Source organism: Taeniopygia guttata, chromosome Z (genome assembly GCF_048771995.1).
Source record: "Taeniopygia guttata chromosome Z, bTaeGut7.mat, whole genome shotgun sequence".
NCBI lineage: Eukaryota > Metazoa > Chordata > Aves > Passeriformes > Estrildidae > Taeniopygia > Taeniopygia guttata.
In genome coordinates, this window is record NC_133063.1 from 54,143,093 (window position 1) to 54,159,560 (window position 16,468).

The 16,468-nt window shown below is 38.7% G+C and overlaps 1 long non-coding RNA gene across 1 annotated transcript; it reads left to right on the forward strand.

Annotated features, from left to right (window-relative positions):
- The first annotated feature begins 494 nt into the window (after nucleotides 1-494).
- LOC101233531 (uncharacterized) lies at nucleotides 495-15,243 on the forward strand. The gene is made up of 3 exons (XR_181432.5): nucleotides 495-785; nucleotides 987-1,093; nucleotides 6,211-15,243. It is a non-coding gene; the product is annotated as an uncharacterized lncRNA (long non-coding RNA).
- Nucleotides 15,244-16,468: the final 1,225 nt, after the last annotated feature.

The window sequence follows — 16,468 nt, forward strand, 5'->3', positions numbered from 1 at the left end:
CAGAGTTCTGTGCAGGATTTGGCCACCCAGAGGTGCGGTGCAGGCCTCTTGGCTGGGATACTTTTCCTCTGAATACACTGTAGGACTTATACTCCTTTTTGTACCACAGGAATTGTGCTAAACATGGGAATATCAAATCAGAGAGAAATTCAAGTGAAGTGCTTTGAGGATGGACAACTTCTATGGGTGTAAGATCATTTCATGTGTGAAAAACGTGAACCTTTTTGACCTGTCACTGTCCTTCTTTTGACTATGGAGATCTCTGTTTCATAAAAACAGTGTCAAAGGCTGTAATTAATAATCAGTGAGAGAATCAAGCCAGACCAAATATTCAAAGATAGTGACACTACCCTGTGAACTGTTGTGCTGGCTTTAGCTGGTTTTAGCTGTTAGTTTTCTTCACAGCAACTGATATGGGGATGTGTTTTGAATTTCTGCTGGAAACGATAACACAGGGATGTTCTAGTTATCACTGAGCAACACTCACACAGTGTTGAGGCATCTCCCATGCTTTTCACTGAACCCCAGCAGGGAGGAGGCTGTGAGGGGACACAGACAGGACAGCTGCCCTCACAGCTGACAATAGTGATATTCCATCCCATATGGCATCAAGCTCAGCATGTAAAGCTGGGGGAAGAAAGAGGAATGGGGGGGATGTTTGTGGTTAATGGCATCTTTCTTCCCAAGCCACTGTTACACATGATGGAGCTCTGCTTTCCTGTAGATGACTGAACACCTGGCTGCCCATGGGAAGTGGTGAATGAGTTCCTTGTTTTTCTTTGCTTGTATGTGTGGCTTTTTCTTTACCTATTAAACTGTCTGTATCAAAACCTACTTTTAGTCCACCATGGGGGGAGCGAGTGGCTGCATGGGCCTTAGCTGTCACAGGGTTAAACCATGACAGCTGTCCATAACACTGTCTGTCAAAATTAGTTTAAGAGACAGTAACTCCAGTCATGTTATTACATTTGGGATTTTTATTTCAGGAAAACCAAAGCCATGAAGGAAAATAAGTATTGGAGACCTGGTTACATCTTGCTAAATCACAAGAGAATTTGAAGTAATAAGTCCACTGGATAAAAGCAGCATGCATGTAAGTATATGGGGTTAAGCTCCAGCATTCTCTCCTTGGAGAAAATGTCTATGCATTTAGCAGAAGCAAAAGCGATGAACATGTGCCCCATTTTGAACTTAAGCAAGTAGTAATGTACAGTCACCAGTGGGATTATTGTAATGTCCCGTTTTTTATGTTTTTATAAGAAAAGAAACCCAGAGATAGACACTACTGCTACTGGATTTGTTTAATGTAAAATATTATGTTGGCCCTCAGTTCAGGGAGTATACCAATAGGTAGAGTCAGAAATGCTCTGTTACCCCATTTCATAATCACTAATTAGATAGTTATGACACTCTTGCTGGACCTTTGCTTAGCTGATACTGGCTTGACACCAAACAGAAAAGAAGGTTGTAATCCAGTCTCTCCACATGTGTGTATTTACCAGTTTTGTTTCAGTTCAGGACATTGAGTCCCCCTATCTGTGCCTCTCTGCCCCTTCACTACTCAGCTGAACAGGAGCAAAGGGCTTTTCTAGTGAGTCTTGGCCACAAGAACCAAGCCATGAGTGCTGCAGCTGTCTGCAAGGGCAGGCACAGCAAACCCATGTGTCTGTGAATCTTCAATATAACAAAGACTCTGGCGCTGCACCAGCCAATGCAAGCACCCAGTGAGGCTGGGACAGACCTCGTCTGGGTGACATCATTGTGGCAGCATTGTACTTTAATCAGTGGGAAGGGTAAATGAGGAGAAGAGAAAGGGGATTTTCCTTAGATGACATGATCTCAGCTGCCCTACCTGGGAGGAAGGGAGGAGATGAACATGAAAATGAAGGCTAAAGTAATGGGGCAGAGACCAAGGGACTTGTTCTGGTGCCATGGCCTTGCCTATATATCCCTCTCATTGCTACATAGCAGGGGAGGGACAGAAAAGGCTGAAAACACATGAAATTTTACTACTCCCATCCTATAGGAGTATGACTTAAGTCATTTTACATATGCAGTCTAGTTTTCAAACCCGTTCAGATGTCTGGTACCACCACATGAAAGCTAGAATGCAAAATTACTTGTCTATAAATGGTGCATGCATAGTTATGCGCATTAGAATGCCCAAATTTTAAAACCTAAGAGCAAGCTAAGCTGGGAGCTACCTTATGTCAGTGAGCATACAATTGCCAGGAACTATACAAAAAATAAACTCTAAGGATATATTGTGTCTTAGAGCTTAGCCTTTACTACAGGCTGCAAAAAAATTGCTTTTACACACATGATATGTACAGCCAGGACTCTTTCTGTAAGGTATATGTTTCTAAAGAGCTAGACAGAGCTCATTTGTTTCTTTAAAAATATTGTTAGAACTTGTTCTGCCTCTTTCAAAAGTAGGGAGGAAACAGACTAAATTCTTTCCTCATCTTGGAATATTTTAATCCCCCTTTTCCTGCTTTTCAGAAGATGGAGATCACCAGGAGGTGGCCTATTCCTCATAGGTTTTTTTGGGAAGTAGAACAGGACTCTTCTCACCCCTTTGGGAAAATGGGGCTGCTATGCACAAAATATGAAAGACTGAGTGACAGAGGCAGAGCATGAGTCCCTGGTCTAATGGTTAGGCTTAGGGCTGAGACACACAGTTTGGGTGCCAGTTTCTATGGTCATTCCTGTATTTTAACTGTATCACCTATAAAATAGAGATCCTGTTGTGGGAGCAAAAACCAGAATTCAGAATTCCTACCAAGTTAAGCTACATACCCACATAAATTAGTGAACTATGTTTTGCTCCATAAACTTTGGAGTCTTGTCAGTGGATTGTACATTTACCCTAATTGGTTTAGTCTGGTGGCAGGACATTTCTCTAAAAGGGAGGACATATAACTCTGAATCATATAAACAAGAGGGAACTAAATTTGGTAGACTATGCCAAGATGGATAAATTTAGACACACAAATTGAGGGGCTCTGGAGGAAAGTTTAAGCTGAAAAGGGTCAACGCCCTATTAAACCCAGGTGTCTTCAGGGATAGGCAGGCATTTTCAGTATAATGTTTTAGACTTCTAGCTTCTAGATCCCATATAAAGTGCTTAAGTCCTCTTTTGAACCTGGCCTAAAGCCATGTTTAGATCTGAATATAGCATTTACATTAAAAGTCACTTCTTTCTCACCTTACATTTAGGTGCAAAGTTCACTGAGTTCATGATTATAAGCCAGTGATCCTTAAAGTTTGGCAAACACAAGAAAAGGTGGTTCAGAGAGCTGAGAATCTGGCAGACCTACAGCACTCAGATTCTACAGTTTATACATCCTCAAAGCAAGAGAGATTAAATTTACCCTCCCAAGCACCAGCCTCACTAGAGCTCAGTGCAGCAGGCTGGGAGAGAGCAGAGAGACTGATCTGGTACCATTGTGCCTGTAAAAGCTGTGACATTGTGGAGATTCCCCTGCTAGCACTGCTTAAAGCACCGAGTGCACAGGGAACTGCACTTAACAAGCCTTCGAGTTGTTTGTGAGCACAGCATGTAATATCCTGGCAACTGCGGCTGATTGCTTACAGGTGGTAAAAGGGACCCTGACATCCACTCTGAAAGCACCTTTGCACAATATTAGCCACTGCAGCACACATTGGAGACAGGTGACAAAATGCATCTGTAGTCCTTACTAAGATATCTCTGTGCATTTACAGGGAAGTTGCAAGTGAGAATGACAGAAACAGCAGTGGGAAGGGATCTCTAGAGATTATTCAGTCATGCCTCCCACCTGAAGCTTGAAACTGTGGGGTTCTTTTCAGTGCCTTGCTGTCTTCTCAGGCCCCTTGCATGCTGACAGATTCAAAGATATGGAGTGCATTTTGGGCTCTAGAGTACAAAAGTCAAATAAAAGCTTAAATGGAAAAAGGAAAAATAAAAAAAGAAAGAAGAAAAGAGAATTCAGGAAAGAGCGTCTAGTTTTAAAACACATGTCAAAGTCTGTGGGTAGTCTTGTTGCAACTGGAATGTGTGGAGCTTTTTTGCCATTAACCTCAAGATGAATGGCTTGTTTTAAAGACAGTAAAAACACCATGTTGTGCAGGTGCCTCTATGTGTGGGTGGATTTCTCAGGAGGACGTCAGGGACTGTAGCCATAGCACTGGTGCTCCCCAGTGCTCTGCACCATCTGTGGTGTGTGAGGGGGAAGCAGCTGCAGTCCTGCAAAGTCCTTTCCCCAGGTCCTCCTCTCCATCACCATGCCATTCGCCTCCAGACCTCTGTACCTGAAATTCCAGACTTGAGGTTGTTAAATAAAATGCCAACTGAATAGAGCAGAAACTAGTAAATGAGCAATAAAGAAATTTGAACACAAGAGGGCAATTAGAAAAGGATTGAAATTGGCATAATTAGATAATATAATTCTAAATGAATAGTGAATCTTAGTTAATCCTACTAACTATTTACAATAAATAGGACAAGTGGCTTGTCAAAGTACTGCTAGTTTTTCTATGGTTTGATAGATCAAGGTTAGTTACTGTTAGAACCACAACATTATGCTTTGTTTCCAACTGATGAAGGAGTAAGATTGATTTGAAACATATGGTGAAAAATACTGCACTTCTTTGTTTGCATCTGTTATACTTTTACTCGTTAGTAATTGGTTCACAAGCTGCATTTCTATTTTTTTGTTGTATTTTTTAATATATTAAGTGAAAACAGAGACTTTAAGCAGATGTACAAATGAGAGGATAAACATCTCAGAAAGCTTTGAAGCTGTGTTATGCTTTTTCTCTAGTTTGTTTTATATCTCTAGGGCTACACACAGGGTTTTCTGCTGGTGAACACAGGTGAAAGGCTTTCTATTGGGTCACTAGGACCTAGTGAGTAGGGGGTCCATATCTGGTATACTGTAATAACATTTTTTAAAGACATAAGATTGCACCCAAAGTAGTAGCACCTTCTGCGGTACACCTCTGTTTTTAAAAAGGTTAACTTGTATTGTATCAGAAAGGTTCTGAAGGAAGTTCCAGAGTGTTTACTTAGCTAAAGTCAGGCACTGTCATGTGATTAGCTCTCTAAAACTCACAGCCTTCAAATTGTGAATAGCCCAATACTTAAGTTAATTCTTAAGTGTGCAATGCAGTGGATTCACAGCATTTTCACATCTTTACTGTTTTCTCAGACTATGAAGAACAGCTAATCATAACCCTGTGATCTGTGAGTGCATACCAGAGCAAGCCTAAAAGTCAGTGGAAACTACAATGTGTGTGCTTCAGTACAATCAATTTTGTTTGTTGTTTTAGTGGCATGATTCCTGTTTACAGCAATCAAACCATCATATTATACAAAGTAAATCAATAGGGTGATAATGTAGCTGTTTACTGTACTTATAGACTTGCTGTGACTATGTCTAGGATACATAATATCACATAATGCAATGTTCTTAATTTTTATTTCCCTTTGGATGAAGGTTGACATAACTCACAGGTACTAGCAAATCCCACCATGCTACAAAATACAACATTATAAGAGATACATATGGTACATATTTATAGTGAGCAAAATAAGGACTTGTTTCAATTATGCATTTGAAGGGAAAAAAAAAAAGTAGGTGTTACCTCATGCCCATATAAATCCAGGGGTAAAATATGCCTAGAACAAAAACCCTTTTACGTGCCGTTACTTATACATGAACATTAACATTTTTCAGGCACAACTTTGAACAAGATACACAAACATATGTTGCTTTGAATCTTGGAGAACATGCTGTGCTTACATTTTTCAAACTATCCAAGAATTTCTGCAATAAATTTATGCTGTGCCAGAAAAGGACAGTATTTGGATATCCTGTGGGCATGAGCAATATATATTCAATCCACATCAAATGCATATAGGTAGATGAGCAAATTACTATTGGCTAAATTAGGAAGTAAACTTTCAGCATTTCAGCTGTTTGAGATATCATCCCATGCACAGATTATCACCTACTGTACCTTGCACTATACCCAGTGCATCCTGTCTGCCTTTCACTGAGATGTAAACATCATCTCTGGGAGGAGACACTGCAGAGGCCACTCTAACTTCTGTCACAGATTTACTCTGCAGCAACTCACTCATTAGAGAACAATTGCAAACAGTAAAACTGTTGTAATTTTAGACAGTTAATTGTCATTAAGAATTCATCTACGTCTGTTTCATAGGATGGAAATTGCAGACTTTGATCCCTCATTCCTTTTCTGGGAGACACAGGATGACTAAGGAGAAGCAGGAGCAGGAGAACCTCCTGAAGCAGAATTTTCAAGCAGAATACCACTTCTTGATTCAACACAGGATGAATCTAGCAGACAGTGACATTGCTACAGACTTGGATTTTCATGGTATTTAGGAGAGTTATATGGATCCACTTTCAAAATCATGTTGTGTCTGGAAAAAAAAACCTCTGCAGCTAAAAGAAGCATTACTTTCCAGCAATGTGGAGAAAGTGGAGATCAATCATGTCTGTAACTAAGTTACATTTTCTTTGTGTATTATTTTGTGTATTCTCTTGAAATTAATCCATAAAGAGTGAGAACTTGAAGACTTCTTTGTGTTATTTGCAGCATGAGCTTTTTTGGAGGTTAGTGACACTGATTCTCTCTTCCTGAATCTCTCCTATTTCCATAATTTCTAGAGTGTAGAACTGCTTCCTCCACAGTGTGCACATCAAAAGAAACTGCAGTTTGCCGTGGTCTGAAAACTTTATGACAGCATGCTAGGTTTGGCCCTTCTCCCTCTCTCTTCCAGAGACTTCCAAATCTTCCCCTGAGGGAAGCATTCTTCGCCTATTCTCTAAAAACCTTGGTTTGTTTCTTGCTGTTTCAGCCTCCCTTCCTTAGGTTTTGCTTTATATGAATGAGTTGTATTCCTGAGACTCTTGACAGATAATGGCCCATTCCTTCAAGTCCTCCAGGATCTTTCCTAGGGTCTAGGTAATACTAGGTAGAAACATTTTCTTTTAGGTTTTTTTTTTGTTTTGTTTTTTGGGTTTTTTTTTTTGTTTTTTTGCATAATAACTTAGCACATAATTATTTGTAAAATAAGATTTGTGTGTCTAATAAAATGAATACAAATTTTTTCAGATGATTTGACATTTTATGGAATTGTATTTATTTGTGTTTCAATTAACTTTGTTAACAATGGCAAAGTTAGTAATGATATTTGGCAATCAAAACCCATTATGAAGTGTTTGAACAATACAAGGTTAGTTAAGTTAAAGGAGATGTTGTGCAGAGCATTTCAAATTGAATTTGGATAGTGGCAAGCATCTGTGTGTTTGGAAATCTCTAAATTTCTGCCTGAAGGGTAAATTGAAGCTTATATAAACAAGAACTTGTGATCTAACGTTAGGGCTTTTACTGACACAGACACAAAGACACACACAGATGCACACACAATAAGCCTCTATGGGAGGTTACAAAATATAGGGAAGAAAAAGAGAGAAGAGTAGAGGAAGATATGAGACATGTTAGTTGTCTATTTAATGTTTTTCACCCATGTAATACAGTTTGGCAAGACATTTTCCACTGTTCCACCAAATCAGACCTGTAAAAGCAATTATCAGTCATCATAATGTTAATCAAGCTTGAACCGCTGTGGTTCTGAAAAGTGTAACAAAGTTAATTGAAATTTAGGCAGTGAATAGTTTTCACTTCCTGAGATAAGGTGTGTTTTCAGGGGAAGCTTGTTGCTATGTTGGCTTTAGTTAACAGTTCTTAAGTCTCTTGTTAAAGGATTTGTATTATTTCTGTGGGTGGATCATAGTCTCATCCAATTATGACTTCAGTACAGCCAAGCTTTGTGTCATATGCTTTACTAGCCCATACTGGTTTGCACATTCCTTTCACTTAACAGGAAGATTAAAAAAAAAAAAAAAAAAGGCAAAATTTTCTCTCTCAAATGATTACAAACAGTACTTTGGAAGTATCAAATTCTACTGAATGTTCATTTCATTCCAAAAATATCATTTTGGTGGCTTAGTGGTGTATTGTTTTAGCAACTACAATAGAATTGTTTAAAATCTGGTAAAAAAATATTAGTTCTCAGCCTGGAAGCCAAATGTGATATATATCTACATTTCCTTGGCTAGTTATCTTCTAATCTCCTGACTGTAGAGAAGGATGAATTTGCTTTCATGTTGTGTTACATCTTTTTAAAAGGAATTTCTGTATTTAAATGACACTCTGCCATTTAAATGGTTTACTGCTAACAATTGAAATTCTGAAGGCATCCATGGCATTGGTATGAGTGCAAGTATAGTAAACATTGCATGGAAAGGAAACTGGAACTTCCTGATTCTCTGGGGTATATTGTGATCTGTCTTTTTTTAGCCCAATTTGCTCTAAAATTATTGCAAGTTTTGGAACTTCTCTGTGCCAAGTTACAAGAAATATCAAAATTTAAATTTTAGGGGGGTTTTTAGAGAGCTGATTGTTTTTATACATTATTGTTTTTATTTTTTCTAATGTTGGCCCTTAGTTCTTGCCCTTGGGGTCTTTTCATGGCCTACAGAGTACCATTCTTTAGTCACTTTGAAAAAGAAAACTATTCTGAAGAATTTCTAAAGAATTTCACAGATGTAACCAAAAAAAATGTTTTGTGAAAGTAGAGTTAATACTTCAGTACATTTTTCCAGGTAAGACATGCCAGTAATATAGATAGGATCTAGGGCTCTAAAAACATTTTCAGAGTGAAGACTTGACTAAGAGTCAAAAAAAGCCTTAGTTCTCCTGTCAAACATAGGACAAAATAGCATTATATAATAGTTGTATGAAAGGGAAGGTTTCTTCTCAAAAAGACTAAACCCTTTTATGGTATCCTCTGCAGCTCCCATTTGATAGTCCCTCTGATCTCCAGCATTCCCCAAATAGAGAGAAACCAAGAGTGAGGATGCCAGACAGGATCACACCAGAATCTAATCTAGCAATTTTGAGCAGTTATGAGACTCCCAGCAGCACTGCAAGGCTTGAAATTGCTACATGAGGTTAAAATTTAATCCCACTGAAGTCATTAAGGTCCAAACTAATGGAAGTCAATCTAGCATTTAGGGACAGCAAAAATATTTAGACTGTACATAACAGGCTTCCATAACCTAATAATTTAACCAGAATGTATTTCTGTATTTAATATTTCTTTTCAAATGATTCTATATAACACCTGCATGCCCCAAGTCTACTTGGACTTGTTGGCCATTTAGGACTAATGCTTAAAACTGAGCATCCCCAAATTGATTCTGAGCCTGGGAAACCACTGCAATTGTACCTGACGAAAATTGAAGCCTAGAACCTGAGCAGGTACCATTTGATAAAATGAGCAAAAGACAGGCAACACAGTTAACCTTACAATGGTAGCATTCTCCTTTCCCACTCCTCTGCCAAGTGCACTTCTTCAGTTATAACCATTCTAATTAAGCCCATTATAATGCAATGGAAATTTCCCAGGACATACTTCATTGCTAGAAATAGGCTAAATTTTACTTACTGGAAGTGTTCTTTCCCTGTACACTAGTTATATTGTCCTCTCTTCCAGTGCAAGGTCTAATTTGGGATATGCAAAGAGTTTTTCAGTTTTCCCCCCATTCTCTCTACCCTCTGGAAACTGTTGCATTTTTGAGCACTGAAGCACACACACTACGCAGTATTACATTTCTCCCCTCTGGCCTGCAGCCTCCCCCCTCAGGCAATGAGCTCACTGGATCTCAAAAGCTGTGGCAGGGTTAGTCTAGGTCAGTGAGTGCTAGAGAGGGTCTCCATGCAGAGGGTCAATGTGCAGGAATCAGGAGTGGCATGTCAGTAGGAGGCATCCTATTCTTCGGAGTTCACACCAAAATGACAGTGCCATGTGCGGGATGGATCCACAAGTGCAACTCAAGTTCAATTCACCCCTCAGGTCCATGAAGGTCATGAGCAGAGTGGCAAGTGTCCCCTCCATTTCACAGGGTCAGCATTTATGACTGCTGAGTCCCACATAGGCACCAGGACAGTGTGTTCATCACTGATACAGGCTACCATGCAATCCCTCTAGGAGAGACATACCATGTGGCCTTGGAAATGGCATTACCATCTGCTCCATCACCTCCTACTTGTCACTTGCCAAACAAAACCTCTTTAGGATCGGGGGAGAAGAAACCCAGGGCAGTTCTCCCTTGGGATGTTGGGACCTAGCAGGACCTGGGAAATACAAGCCAAATTAAATTGTGCCTAAGTAATGAGACTCAACTGTTCAAAATCTCCCTGAAATGTCAGGTGCATTAAACTTCCCTGGTTTTCAGGACTCTCTGCAGCAATTTGGCCATGTTGTTCTGCATCATCTGCATCTCTGTTTTGTCTCCACTTGCAGACGTCTAAAACTTTCTGACTGCTATAGACACTAAGAATGTAAAACAGTGTCCAAAATTCAACTGGTAACAATTTTCCCCCAAAAATAAAGAGGTCTCTCCAGTTTTTTTTTCCCTCTGGAGACCATTCACACAGCAAGAAAGAAATCACCTTTGGACCACTTGGTTCTTTTCCCTGAGATCTGTTGGGTGTATTGTAGTTCCCAAAACATTGAACTTCCAAGACCACCTGGGAGAGCCCTACAAACCACTGGTGGTCCATACACCACAGTTGGAATGCTGTTCTGTTAGGCTACTGGTTAAAGAAAAGGAAATTAAACACAGAAAGTTGTTAAAATGACATTGTGTGTGAGTCATGGCTCCACATTAAGTAATACTCATACAGAGCACTTGTCTCCCTAGATGAAAGCTCCCCACCTCCTGTCTCTAGTCTCTACCTCTTAGTAATAAATACCATATTTTCTAATTACACAAATGAAAAAAATTCTAATACTTTGAGAAACAATGAAGTGATAGGAATAGAAATAGAAATAGAAATAGAAATAGAAATAGAAATAGAAATAGAAATAGAAATAGAAATAGAAATAGAAATAGAAATAGAAATAGAAATAGAAATAGAAATAGAAATAGAAATAGAAATAGAAATAGAAATAGAAATAGAAATAGAAATAGAAATAGAAATAGAAATAGAAATAGAAATAGAAATGTAGTGAGAGGTGTATGACTGAATACACCACTCATATATTTCTGCCACCGACATGCAAGGAATTCTTTAAATTTCCACTGAAGCCTAAAAGAAGTCTAAAAGGAATATGTCAAACAACACTTTTGTACATTCTCTCTTTCCAAAGTGCAAAAAGACAGTTTCTTTTTGTGCTCAATATTAGGCTGTAGCAAGCTTGCTTCAGCCTTGTCTACCAGCTGATGGGATCATGCAGAGATAGTGTCTAGCGGCCACAGATTTGTGTAGTTCACTGTCTGATTTTGAAGCCATTTTTTTATGAGCTAATTTTTGTGATTGCTGTCTTGCTTAAGCTTTAAGAAAATTGTTTCAGATCTGGGGAAAGACTAGTGTGCGACAGTGGTCCATTACAATTGAGTCTATTATTATTCTTCTTTCTTCAGATTACAAATGTTGTCCCCTCAAATCCCAGATATGAAGATGCACTACACAGAATACAATACAGCCCTACAGAGGACAGCAAAAGAAGGCTTTTTCCCTTGGCATCCGCCCACTTTCAGGTCATGGACCCAGAATATACTGCTAGTTTGTAGGGCTGTTTGTGACACAGTCACATCTCTATCCGGATGTTTCCGTTCAGACCCTGTCTGTTAATGTGCATGGAGCAAGCAGAGCTCAGAATTTGGCTGACTCCTTCTGAGAAGCAATGGGACTAAGGACTAGATATGTCACACTTGGGACCTGCTCCCCACAGTGGGTCGGATGATCTTGTGCAACCTATAGCAAAGGAGTAGGATCAGAACAATAGATTTCTGCTAGCAGGGACATAAAAAAAATTGAAGTGTCAAAAATATGGTTAGTGATGCACACAGGATTGTTGTCAGCCCTTTGCAGTGGTAAACCGAAACCTTGTATTTTCAGCTAGTGCCTCATTCCTAAGGCTATTTGTTATCCTCTCAATGTGGCACTGGAGGAGTGGAAAGACGAGACAGGGCTGCCAAATCCCTCCGTTACATGAGGCACACAAAGCTTGACAGGCTGGCAAGGAGGCTGACAAGAAGCTGGCTGTGCTACCACAACACTAGGATGACAGTCGCTGCCCTTCCTGCCTCAGGGCTAGGATCCTAGCTTGCCTGCCAGCAGAAAGGCAAGATTTCCAGCTTCTGGGATTCCAGGTATGACTTTGTGAGAGCATGACTTGGTTAACTTTTTTAAGCATTTCCCAGCAAATCCACTACACTGACAGCATTTTAGTAACAGCATAACCTGTAAGCATAAAGCTGGAAAGAAAGAAAGGAATGATGTAGACAAGACGCTCCAGAAAAGCTCTTGCTAGAAGTGGCTAACATGTGAATTGTCCAGCTGGTATTTGCTGCCCATGTCTCCAGCAAGGGTGGTACTTCATCCAGGTCATTACAGGCTGGAGACCACCAATACAGTTCCTCTGTGGCATGCATGTATGTGTAAAGGGGACGCTTTGAGAGAATTTCCAGAAGTGTATTGGCCACTTCTATAATCTGTAATTGATACTCTGAGCTTGGATGCTAGGGCCATGGTATCAGCTGTCAATGATAACATCTTGCATGAACCGTAACGATGGCAATAGGAATAATTTATGGTAATAATACTAAGGAATGATACTTTTTCCAACAGAATTCTCAGAACTGCTCATTGTGAAGATATGGAGAATTACACTATGCCTTCAACAAAGTGAATAGGATATGACTTAATGTTCCAGCAGTAATGCTAGAACATTTTCTTTGGTTGCTTTAAGTAGATTTGCATATCAGCATAATGCAAATGAAATGTCAATCTGCTGTTCACTCCCAGGTGCTTTACTATTTACTCAGAAAGCAACTAATCTTGCACTTCTAATTTTTACTTTGATTAGGCATTTGAGACCTCTTAGTAATGCTAGAAGTAGTAAACAAGAAAATTATTAAATAACTACTTGAATACCAGTTCCAGAGCTTCTGGCATAAAGAGTGGAACTTATATCCCAGTTACCTGGCACAAAGTTAGTATGGAGCCTGGTGTAAAAGTTTTTTCCCATGATCTTAGCTGCTGAATTTTGTTGGCTTCTATGTGGAACATCAGTATTAGACAAGGTGAGGCATCAGAGGGAGGTCATCTCCCTCTGTGAAAGGATGGAGGATTTGCTGGACTGTAGAGAATCCACAAAGCATCCTCTCACCACAGTCACTTCCCAAATTAAATCCAAGGGTGAGGCTGAACAGACAAGGATGGAGACCCAGAAAAGGACCTAAGAGCCGTGTATACCTCTCTGTGATACAGCAATGTACACACAGCAAAAGCAAGAAATACTCTGGTTGGAATTTGAAGTCTAGCAAATTTATTTCCATATAAATGCTCAGGAATGCCAGAATTTGGGTAGTGGCATCAACCTTGGAAAAACCAAATATCACCAAACACCTGAGATCAAGCTTCAGAGCAAAAATTGCCATCTCAATTTGAGGCATTATAGTGAAAGCAGAAACACTATTAAATAATTCTGGTATTTGGGAAAGTGTTACAAAGTGTATGTGGACATAGCCCACAGCAAAACTATTTGATGGATATTTAGGCACTTTTTAAGTTAATTCCATGATCTCCCCCACCTAAGTACATGAAACTCTTTGGCCTATGGATGATCTGGTTTACTATAGGAGCTGAGTAAACCCTTCACCATAATAAATATGGAATGGTGCAGCATTCCCTTGTTTGTTTCATGGAAAACAAGGCATGACAGCACTTACTTATGACTTTCGTGCTTTTTTATATGTCTCTGTTCACTCCATGCACCTGGTGCCTTTTGATGATTCATTTTAATGTGTTCAACACATGCTCATACACAGACTGAGATCACAATAGAAAAGTGCTACAGTGCGAGTATCTAGGGATCTACGCCCAATGAGTTATTGACAATGACTGAGCAACAAATATTGTATAATGTGGAAAAGAAAAAAAAAGTCCTACCAGAATATTTGGTCCCAGAAAATTCTGTCCTGGAAAATTCTGAAAAACAGAGTTTTTCCAAAGCTTTGATGATATAAGCAAAAAGTCCTTCAAGTGCATATTTCCCCTGAAGAATGTAGATGGTTTCAGTACTTAAAGTCAAGCACACACATATGTTCTGTGGTGATCCAAAGCTGTTACTCCTGAAAGTATATGGCTTTATCTCAGTACCCCTTCTATTATGATAATTTGTGTCAGATTTACGATTTACTGTAGATTTCATGACAGACACCAGACTGTCATCCTTCCTAGTTAGGTCGCTGAAGTAATCTCCAAAATATTTAGCATCATACCTAGAATGTGTGTTGATGGTGCCCAGTGAGTTGTGCTGAAATTTATGCAATTCCTTATAAGGGTATGTGGTTCCTGGTACTGCAGAGGGATCCAGAGATGGAAAATAACTTCTGTAATTCCAGAGTACTGAAAGCTGTCTTTGGAGTGCATTTTCGATCTTGTTTCTTTACCTTTAAGAGCACAGATTACTTTTATTACATAGGCAGACAGACAGACAGACAGTTAGTTATGGCTAAAACTACCACAACAGAAAAACAATGTTTTTCATTTAAATTGTTTTGCTTTTCAGTCAGCTTGTCTTACTCAAAAGCAACAGAAGACCCTTGACTTCATTTATATTTCAAAGCACAGTCACTCTTAGACATCTGTTTTGGTGGAAGTTTAAACTACTTTGCTGGCTTTGTTACTTTATATAAATGTTTAAAGACAATTCAATAAAGTGCAATTTCTTTGAGACAGGTACTATCATGTCAGTTTGAGGTAATCATGGCCATGCCTGCTTACATGTTTTTAATGCCATTTGATAGGTGTCACTGACTTTTATGAAAATCTTTGAGGCACTTCCTTATAGACCGTGTTTGGAATTACTGTACATATCTCTTTCCTGGCCTCTGGCTGAATCTTACAATGTAAATAGGTTCATATGGCTGGCACAGAGAGGAATAAGGTGTGTATTACTACAGCAAATACTTCAAAGGCGTATGCATGGTTTCAACCAAAATTAAGAACAGGAGAGCCTTTTGTAGACACTTCTCTTTTTTTTTTTTTTTCTTTTCCTTTTTCTCCTAGTTGTCTGCTTAAATGAAAAATGCCTGGGGTGAAGATTTCCAAAGATTTTGAAAAATTTAAATAAAGTTGTATATTATCCTACTTGGATGGGATTTTTTCTTTTGAATTTGTTGGTTTCAGGCATAACAAGTTAGGAAAAAAATAGGAATGTTAGAACTTCACAATAGATCTATTACTGCACTATCAGCATGTTGAGCCAAGAAAAAGACAAATGTCAGTACTTGTTATTGTAAAGGAAACAAAATTATTTAAAAATATGACCACCAGATAAATTATATTGACTATATAAATGCTTTAAAAAACATTGAAAAGCTGTATACAGTAAACAACAAGCACAACAAATACAATTATGCTGCTGGAGATACCTGCAATAATTAATACCCTAGTTACATTTAAAGGCAAGAACTGCAACAGAATTCATTATATGAAGTCCATGCAACTTCTGGTATAATTTTATACACTCTTAATGTCCTCAGAAGAGTTAAAATAAGTATTCTACTATTTCAGTTCAGACATAGAATGAAAACTATGCAAGACGAAGTAATTTTTAAAATGTTTTCATTGCAGCCAAGGAGACACAACTGGATGAAATGAGTTGCACTTGATCTCTAGCACTGAATTTGGTCTGTAAGCATCACTGTAATGTATGTGCCCCAAATGCTGAATAGTTATTTTGTGTTTCAATCATAAATAGCCTTTTTACTAGGGTCAGGCAAGAAAAAAAATTATCTCTGGTTAGAATGAACAGACATTAATTACAGGCTAGAGAGGAGTACCATACTTGCGCACAGAGATTACAGGAATTACAAATTTTTTTAAATTTTCTTCTGTAGTTTATAGAAAATTATTTGTTGCCACATCTGTTTTTTTTGGCCAAAGCTGTCCATTTAATCACTTTTTTCCCTCTCTTTCCTTCCTTCAGCATGTATTTTGGGTACTACTGCTGAGTTTATTTTCACAATATCAAATTACATTTTAAAGGAAGAAAAGAAGGATTTAAGATCTGAGCCCATAGCAGTTATGAGGAAGAAGACCAGATATAATCTTTTTTTGGAGTAGCTGTTCAAATGGAGGACAGCAGCCCTACAACAAATTTTGTCCTATATTCAGGCAGGATGTGGACAATCCTAATCCCCTGCATGAATGCATACAGTATTTTATAAGCAAGTTTTTCTGGGACCTCCCAATTTCTGCTACAGCCCCACAACAGAAGAGTAATACACATTACCATCCAGACAGTAACAACTTTTGTCTAAAAGAAATTTGCTGGACAAAAATAATGCAATGTTATTTTACCAATAATCTA